Below are 7,422 nucleotides of genomic sequence, written 5' to 3'. Positions count from 1 at the left end.
GGTCTGTGTGTTTCAGTGGTGTATATCGAGCGACGCTGAGTAGTCTACACTCTTATTTGCTTCCTTCCGTCCCAGCCCAGGTGAGGGTCTCCTGGGGGTGCTGAGAGGGGGAGAGGGTGAAGGGTAAGTAAAGGGGCGGAGGGGAGGGGATGTCTACCTCCTACGCCCAGTCTGACCCAACATCACCCTTCCTCTCCCACCCTCACCTTCCTCTCCCACCCTCACCTTCCTCTCCCACCCTCACCTTCCTCTCCCACCCTCACCTTCCTCTCCCACCCTCACCTTCCTCTCCCACCCTCCTCTCCCACTCTCTCAATCCCAGTTTCATAATCAGAAGGACAAATAAACGTCGATAAACATAGGATGATGAAAGCTGTGTTTGTGATTGGTAAATTTTAATTGACTCTACTTCGAGGTTTCATTATTAGTTACCATTGGTTCGTGCGACATTATTTTCCTCTGCGCCACAACAATACCCAAGGAGCCACAACTTTCGAAAAATAATGACGCAAAATAATTACTATTACTCTCCGCGCCACAACAAAGTCCAAGAGGCCATAACAGTGCACCATAATAATAAAAATGACACTTAACATACCTCACTACACCACGACAAAGTCCAACAGGCCATAATTTCGTCCATTTGCAACACAATATGTACTAAGAACACGTACACACCCACAACATCACGGACTGTTTCATAAAGTTATCGTTCGTACAACTCACGGACGCCACGGACGAACGAGAGAGAGAGAGAGAGAGAGAGTGAGAGAGATAAAGAGAGAGATATGTCTTCACGTTGAGAGGGTGAAGGGCGCTCGTAATTTTCCAACATTTTGGTAGCAGTTTTTGTGAAGATGTTGGAAGACTTAGTGAGATATTGGCGAACGTTCAGTGGGAGGCGGAGAGGGAGGGAAGAAGGCAGACAGGGAGGGAGAAAGGCAGAGAGGGAGGGAGGCAGAGAAGGGGGGAGGCAGCGAGTCAGACAGAGAGACAGGGAGGGAGGCAGCGAGGTAGACAAGGAAGGAGGGAGGCAGACAGACAAGGAATGACGCAGCGAGGCAGACAGTGAGGGAGGCAGCGAGTTAGGCAGAGAGGGAGGGAGGCAGTCAGACAGAGAGACAGGGAGGGAGGCAGGGTAGACAAGGAAGGAGGAGGCAGACAGAGGAATGAGGGCAGACAGGGAGGGAGGGCAGAGAGGGAGGGAGGCAGACAGGGAGAGAGGCAGCGAGTCAGACAGAGAGACAGGGAGGGAGGCAGCGAGGTAGACAAGGAGGGAGGCAGACAGACAAGGAATGACGCAGCGAGGCAGACAGGGAGGGAGGCAGCGAGTCAGACAGTGAGGGAGGCAGCATGGCAGACCGGGAGGCAGACAGAGAGGAAGGCAGGTAGGCAGACAGGTAGTCAGACAGGCAGGCAGCGAGACAGGTGACGGGCGCTCTCAGAAAATTCGTGTTGGGGAAGGAACCAGCCGTGTGCAGGTGGTGGTAGAGGGAGGAGGTGGGCGTGTCAAGGATTAATCTGACCTACAGCAGTATAGGGGTAATTTATATTATTTTTTTTTTATCATATTCGCCACTTATTAGCTTACTAGCCGTGATGATGTACTGCTCTGTTTGTTCCTTAATTTGTTAGTAAATATTGCTGTTATTATTACCGTATTGTTATTATTATTATTATTATTATTACTATTATTATTATTATCATCGTTGCATTACGTTACGGTGAATGGAAAGGGGTGGGGCTATGGGTGAGGTGGAAGGAGTGTAATGGATGATAGACCGATGGAAGGGCAACGTGGGAGTTGCCATAGTAACCAGCAGCTAAAAGTCTTGTTCTTCCTAACCACAATTCTAAGATGAGGTTGTTGATCTGAGGCTAGACACACCCTCGTCTGCTTAGTGTGGAGAGAGAGAGAGACTATTGGCCTGAAATAAAGAGACTTCAAGAATTATCTCAAAAATGAATGTTAAGAGACGTAGCGAGATTATAATATATATCATGAGAGACGTTAATAATTATCTCAAAATTGGATCAGAGAGATTTAGCGAGATTGTTTATATTCCCCGAGAGAAATAGAGGGAGATATCGTCTCTAGTTTCTCCTTAGAGACGTAGAGGGAGACAGTGTTGTAGGGTAACGAGACAGACCGGGTCGAGATGAAACTTAAACCATATATTGATTCTAGTGAGGAGGGCAGGTCAGCAGCTGTTGTTGGCGCTAACTGTCTGTCTGTCTGTCTGTCTCTTCCCGTTTTATTTTGTGTCTGTCTGTCTGTCTCTTCCCGTTTTATTTTGTGTCTGTCTGTGTCTCTCATTTTTGTCTCTGATTCTGATTCTACCTCGTTCTCCCTGTCTCTTTCTGCGTCTAAATGTCTCTCTGTTTCTCAATGTCTCTCTTGGTGTCTCTAACTCCCTGTTTGTCTCTCTTTCACCACCATTATCATTACTCTCTCTCTCTCAGTGTTTACGTCTTCTCCCTATACTCACCTGACCTACTGACCACGACCACCGGATCCGTCAAACTCTGAGTCATGTTTATGCCCCAAATAACGAGTCTCTCCTCCCCCTCCTCCTCTCTCTGTATCTATATGTCAATTTATTCCTCTAGTAATGTATGTGTGTGCAGTTACGTGGGGGGGGGGAGGCTGTGGAGGTGAGGGCTTGGGGAGGTGGTGGGGAGGATGGGAATGTGCACATGGTAAAGGGAAGGTTGGGGAGAGGAGTGGAGGGCTGGGAATGGGAGAGTTGGGGAGGGGTTGTAAGGGCATGGTGAAGGGAGGGTTGGGGGGGGGGAGGGTAGCTGAAGGCCCCTAGTATCAATACACTAGCCAAGTGTCCCCACGGGGCTTGTACGACATTGTTCCTCTCTATTTTGTGAGTCCTCAGACAGGTAGGGAGCGGGTCCAGCTTATTACACCCTCTCTCTCTCTCTCTCTCTCTCCCTCTCTCTCTCTCTCACATTTATTTATCTCCCCCGTCACTTCTGTTCCTCTCTTCGCCGCATTAATATGAAAATGGACTATTTTTGATTTGCATAAGAAAATTTGCATAATTGGTATTACGCTTTGGTTATTATTATTACTATTATTATTATTATTATTATTATTATTACTATTATTATTATTATTATTATTATTATTATTATTATTATTATTATTATTATTATTATTATTATTACTAGTAAAGTTTAATATATTACAAGGCTAATTTCATCTATTATATATCGATTGGATATATATATATATATAAACAGTAGAAATCTTGTATAACATTTACACTATACTGAGTGAAGAAACTTAATGTATCTATTTTATATACTCTGTACGTATTCTATAGAGGTGTTGTATGTTTATATAATAACTTGTTTTATATGAGCAAAATAATAATAATATATATTTTTTTCATTTCAGGAATTGAAACAAAGAGAATTATTTAAGTATGGCAGTGACACCTTCTGGCAGTGACACCCATCTGACAGTGACACCTTCTGGCAGTGACACCTTCTGGCAGTGACACCCATCTGACAGTGACACCCATCTGACAGTGAGCATTTTTATTTGCGTTGTGAGTCACTGAAAACGTTTTTGACCACTTGACTGAGAATTTATTTTTGACCAGAACAATTGAACACAAATGAACTCTTGATATTGAAGATTATTTACACTGAAGAACAAAATTGAACTCTACGATGAAGAACAAGTGAAATCAAGAACTGAATAACATTAAATTGCGATGAATAACTGAACTCATAAAATGTTCTATCTACAGTGAGAACAAGAACACCTGAACTCATGAAGTGTTCTATCTACAGTGAGAACAAGAACACCTGAACTCTTTTTTTAAGTGAGATAGAACAAGTGAACACCTAACGTGATATTGATTTTTACACCGAAAGAAAGAAAGAAAAATAAATAAATAGAATTACTGATGAAAGGAGGAATTAAACGAGAAAGGAATAATGATGAAAATGAAGAGGCAGTGAACTAATTATCATCTGTTCTTTCTACTTCTCAATTCTGTCTTGTTTTTCTTTCTCTTTCTTTTGGTCTCTTTCTCACTTTGTCTTTTGTTTTATCTCAACTTTTATTACTTTCTTTATACTTTAATCTCTTAAGTCCTTATTCCTCCTTTATCACCTATTCCCCCTTTTACGCTTTCTTCGCAATTCTTTAATTTTTCTTCCTCTTCCTTTATTTGCTTAAACCTTTTTCCTATCTTCTTTTTTGTGTTAATATCATCAGATTTTCTCTTAATTTCCTTTATTATTTATATTTTCATTTCTGTTCTTTGTTCGTGATTTTCTCTTATTTTTTTTATTTTTTGTTTTTATTTATGCTGATTTTGTCTGTTTGATATTTTTGTGTTTTGTGAATATTTTCTTATTTTCTCTATTTTTTTCATTATCTCTCTTTTTTTCTTTCTCTCTCTTCTCTTAATTTTGTCTTATTTGTGTTTCTCTCTTTTCTCTTTTCCTCTCTTCTTTTCACTCTTTCCTCCTAGTTCTTTTCTTCTCTCTCTCTCTCTCTCTCTCTCTCTCTCTCTCTCTCTCTCTCTCTCTCTCTCACCCATCTCTTTTATCTCAAGTTATTCCTCTGTTCATGAATTATTCCCCATCTCTATTATTTCTCCCTTTTGCCATTCTCTCGCCTCATCTTCTCTTCTAGACCAGCATTTCCCATTTCTTCCCCAGTTGCTTCTTCTCACCATTCTCTCCTCTCTACCTCCTCATTCCCTTTCTCGCTAATCTTATCTCCCCTCTCCCACCTTTCTCTTACCTCTATCTTCTCATATTATTCCTTCCATCTCCTTCCTTTATCATCCTACCGCGTGCCTCCCCCTCCTACCGTACATGTGAGGGGATGATAGTGCTCCACTATGGCCGCCGTCAGCGTTACACTGAAGCCTGACACCTGCATAACGCCGCCATCTTACTTCCCATTAACACAGGTAAGTTTGAGAATATTTCAGTATTTTGATTTTGTTGTAATTTTTTATGTTTTTATTATGTTTTTGTTTTGTTTTTGTTTGTATTTTCATGTGATTTTTATGGGTTTAAATGAAAACATGTTTGGTGTTTGTATAGATATATATATAATATTTTTGTTATCATGACCCCGAGTTATCATGAAGACAAGGGAAGAAAGAAGAGGAGGGGGAGGGGAAAGAAGAGGAGGAGGAGGGTGGGGGGGGGAAGGAAGAGGAGAAGAAGGAGGGTGAGGAAGAGGAGGATAAGGATGGGGGGGGAGGAGGAAGGGGGATTCAAAAACGAAAATGGAGACTATGGAAGAACAAAAAGAAGAAAGAAGAGGGGGAGGAGGAGGTGATGGTGGTGTGGTGCAGGTGAGGAGGATGGGGAGGACGTGAAGACAAAGATACAAAACGTGAAGAGAAGGGAAACAGACGTGAAGAGAAGGGAAACAGACGTGAAGACAAGGGAAGAAGTCCACAGTAACTCCTTGATGTGGAACGCCTTCTTTGTTTACAAGACCTCCCGTCGTGCACTTTGTCAACACCAATGTATTTTTACTGTGAGGGTGAAGAGAGGTAAGGAGGATGAAGGAGGAGGTGAAGGAAGAAGGAAGATTTCTAACACCTGTTTATTGCTCATCATGTATTTAAATAAAGACAAGGCAGATGTCGAGCTGAGTTAACCACAATGAAAATTAGTTTTAGCTTATGGTAATCTTTCTGTCGAAGTCACTGAGTAGGTTAAGGCCAAGAGGTCAATAGGTAATAAGGTCAAAAGGTCACAAGGTCAGGGTCATTAAGGAAAGAGCAATGTTCAGTGTCATACAAAAAGTCAAAGCTTGAGCACTCTACCCAAGCACTGGTTCGAGACAGTCAGTCAAGCAAAAATGTTAAGACACAGAACACGATACAAACACACAAGAACACGATACAAGCACACGACACAAGCACACAAGAACGCGATACAAACACACAAGAACACGATACAAGCAAGCACTCCACCCAAACACGCAGGCAGGGCAGTCAAGCACACGGTACAAGGTACAGGTACTTGGTATGACAAGCACAAGGGACTTTCCTCTCCTGCACTGAGACCACTTCCACTTTGCTTGCTGTCTCTTTCCCATTGTCTCCCTGTCTCTCTTTATTTTCTCTCTCTTTTGTGTCTTGACTCTCTTTGTGTGTGTGTGTTTTCTCCCTCTTTTGTTTCCAGTCTCGCGTATACATACTCTATCTCTCTCTCTCTCTCTCAAACTTTCTTTTAACCTTCTCTCTCTCTAACTCTCTCTTATCCACTTCAATATACCTCTCTCATTTTTCTTCTATCTCTCTCTCTCTCTCTCTCTCTCTCTCTCTCTCTCTCTCTCTCTCTCTCTCTCTCTCTCTCTCTCTCTCTCTCTCTCTCTCTCTCACGAATCTAGAGAGAAAGGGAATACCGGAAACTAAAGGGTAAATACACACTCATAAACACAGTGGCGAGAACTTAGGTTGGTGAAGCATAAGGTAAACTGTATAGTGAACTTAACCTGCCTTCACTATCCACGTTTCTTCTGTAATTACTCGCTCTTTCTCTTCTCCATTCTCTCTCTCTCTCTCCCTTTTCTCCCTTCGTTATCGTTGGGTTGTTATGCTTCTCGTGTTGATATTTCGTGTTCTTTTGTCGTCATTATTTTCTTCTTCCATCTTTCTTTTGTTGTCGTTCTTTTGGTCTTCATTCTCTGTGTTTATCTCTCTCTCTCTCTCTCTTTCTCTTCTCATATTATTCATGTACAGCATATATCTTTTTCTCTCTTTCTTTCTCTTTCTTTTATCTCATTTCTCTCCTCTCTATCTCTCTTCTCCGTCGTTCTGTAGCCACAACTAACATATAATTTTGATGTTTACACGCGAGTCTTAATCTGCTTTAGTTTATGAGGGTAATTAATAAGGAGCTGTTAACAACGCTTTTACGTGTTCCGGGGTTTTTGTCATGTTTTGGTTAGTGATGCTGATGCTGTTCTTGTTCTTCTGCTGTTCTTTCTTCTCCTTCTGCTGTTGTTCCTTCGTCTGTTATTCCTTCTCCTTCGTCTTCTGCTGTTCTTCTTTCGTCTTCTGTTGTTTTTCCTTCTCCTCCTGCTGTTGTTCTTCATCCGTTGCTCTTCCTTTATCTCTTCCTCCTTCTTCTTCTTCTTCTTCTTCTTCTTCTTCTTCTTCTTCTTCTTCTTCTTGGCCTCCTTTTATTCCTTCTTCCTCCTCTTCTTCATCCTCTTCCTCTTAATGATGCTGGCCTCCTCCTTTTGATTTATGTCTTAAAGTTGTCTTCTCGCTTCAGCTGGCTCTCCAACGCCAACCCCAACACTATATAAGAGTGAAGCTTCGAACCCTTGTGTGAGTGAAGCTTCGAACCCCTTGTGTGAGTGAGGCTTCGAGTTCCATGTGTGAGTTAGGCTGCGAAACCCTTGTGTGAGTGAGG

General features: G+C 42.1%; 1 protein-coding gene across 1 annotated transcript in view; it reads left to right on the top strand.

Annotated features, from left to right (window-relative positions):
- The first annotated feature begins 4,527 nt into the window (after positions 1-4,527).
- Positions 4,528-7,422, top strand: part of LOC121866371 (flocculation protein FLO11-like) — a 108,893-nt gene continuing 105,998 nt past the window's right edge. The window contains exon 1 of the mRNA XM_042365995.1: positions 4,528-4,949. The gene's annotated coding sequence lies outside the window, so the exon portion shown is untranslated. The remainder of the gene's footprint in view (positions 4,950-7,422) is intronic.

This window comes from Homarus americanus, unplaced genomic scaffold, assembly GCF_018991925.1.
Source record: "Homarus americanus isolate GMGI-L3 unplaced genomic scaffold, GMGI_Hamer_2.0 scaffold16430, whole genome shotgun sequence".
NCBI lineage: Eukaryota > Metazoa > Arthropoda > Malacostraca > Decapoda > Nephropidae > Homarus > Homarus americanus.
The sequence above is the reverse complement of the archived record's forward strand: the minus strand, read 5'-3'. Positions and strand labels throughout refer to the sequence as shown.